Here is a 2,337-nt window from a genome sequence, read left to right as displayed (position 1 = left end):
CACATATCTTTTCAAATTAGTGTTTTGGTTTTCTTTGGATAAATACCCAGAAGTGCAATTGCTGGGTTATAAAGTAGTTCTAGTTTTAATTTTCTGAGGAATCTCCACACTGTTTTCCATCGTGGCTATACTAAATTGCAATCCCACCAACAGTGCACAAGGGTTCCCTTTTTTCCACATCCTCACCAACACTTATTGTTTGTTGATTTATTGATGATAGTCATTCTGACAGGTGTGAGGTGGTATCTCATTGTGGTTTTAATTTGCATTTCTCTGATGATTAGTAACAGTGAACATCTTTTCATATGTCTATTGGCAATCTGTGTGACCTTAGGAGAAATGCCTATTCGATTAGATAGAAATGCCCATTTTTCAATTAGATTTTTTGTTATTTTTGGTGTTGAGTTGTATGAGTTCTTTATAAATTTTAGATATTAACCCCTTATCACATATATCATAGGCAAATATATTCTCCTATTCAGTAGGTTGTCTTTTTATTTTGTTGATGGTTTCCTTTTCTGTGTAAAAATTTTTTAGTTTGATGTCATCCCATTTGTTTATTTTTTCTTTGGTTTCCCTTGCCCAAGAAGATATATCAGAAAAAATATTACTAAGAGCAATGTAAGAGAGTTTACTGTTTATGTTTTCTTCAAGAATTTTTATGGTTTCTAGTCTTATATTTGTCTTTAAACATTTTGAGTTTATTCTTATATATTGTGTAAGAACGTGGTTCAGTTTCATTTTTTTGCATGTATTGTCCAGTTTTCCAACATCATTTATCAAAAAGACTGTCTTTACTCCATTGTATATTCTTGCCTCGTTTGTCATAGATTAATAAGCATATAGACATGGATTTATTTCTGGGATCTCTATTTTATCTCCTTGATCTATGTGTTGTTTTTATGTCAGTACCGTGCTGCTTTGATTACTATAGACTTATAGTATAGTTTGATATCAGGTAGCATGATACTTCCAACTTTGTTCGTCTCTTTCAAGATTGCCGTGGCTATATGGGGTCTTTTATGGTTACATATAAATTTTAGGATTATTTGTTCTAGTTCTGTGAAACATGCCATTGATATTTTGATAGAGACTGTATTGAAGCTGCAGATTGCATCTGGTAGTATGGACATTTTAATGATGTTAATTCTTCCTATCCATAGGCATGATATATGCTTCCATTTATTTGTATCTTCTTCAGTTTCTTTCTTCAGTGACATAATTTTTTGAGTATAGGTCTTTTACCTCTTGGTTAAATTTATTCCTAGATATTTTATAGTTTTTTGATGCCATTATAAATATAATTGTTTTCTTCTCTTTCTGTTCATTATTGGTGTATAAAAATGCACTGAATCTTGAATATTAATTTTGTATCTTGCTACTTTACTGAATTCATTTATCAATTCTAACAGTTTTTTGGTGGAATTTTTAGGGTTCTCTATATATAGTATCATGTCATCTGCAAATAATGACAGTTTTACTTCCTCTTTTCCAATTTGGATGTCTTATATGTCTTTCTAGTCTGATTGTTGTGGCTAGGACTTCCAATACTATGCCAAATAAAAGTGGTGAAAGTGGATATCCTGTCTCATTCACGATCTTAAGGAAATGCTTTCAGCTTTTCTCCATTGAGTATGATGTTGTGGGTTTGTCATATATGGCCTTTATTATGTTGAGGTATGTTTCCTCTATTTCCACTTTGTTGAGAGTGTTTATTATAAATGGATGCCAGGTTTTGTCAGATGATTTTTCTGCATCTATTGATGTGATCATGTAAGTTTTATCTTTCAATTTGTTAATGTGGTGTATCACATTTTTTGCGGATATTGAACCAAACTTGCATCCCAGGAATAAATCAGACTTGATCATGGTGTATGATCTTTTTAATGTATTGCTGTATTTGGTTTGCTAATATTTTGTTGAGGATTTTTGCATCTATGTTCATCAGGGATATTGAGCTGTAATTTTCTTTTTTTTTGTAACATCTTTGTCTGGTTGAGGAATCGGGGTAATAGTGGCCTTATAAAATGAGCTTGGGAGCCTTCCATACTCTTGAAGTTTTTGGTAAAATTTACCTGTGAAGCCATCTGCTCCAGGACTTCTATTTCTGGGGAGATTTTGATTACTGATTTGATTTCATTAGTAGTGATGGGTCAGTTCAGATTTTCTATTTTTTCTTGACAGTCATAGAAGATAGTATATTTCTAGGAATTTATCTATTTCTTCCAGATTTTCAAATTTGTTGAAATATAATTGCTCATAGTATTTTCTTATAATCTTTTGTATTTCTGTGGTATCAGTTGTCATTTCTCTTTTGTTCTTGATTTTATTTACTTG

The sequence above is a fragment of the Pteropus vampyrus genome, unplaced genomic scaffold (assembly GCF_000151845.1).
Source record: "Pteropus vampyrus isolate Shadow unplaced genomic scaffold, Pvam_2.0 Scaffold29, whole genome shotgun sequence".
NCBI classification, from domain to species: domain Eukaryota; kingdom Metazoa; phylum Chordata; class Mammalia; order Chiroptera; family Pteropodidae; genus Pteropus; species Pteropus vampyrus.
Note: the sequence above shows the minus strand (reverse complement) of the source record.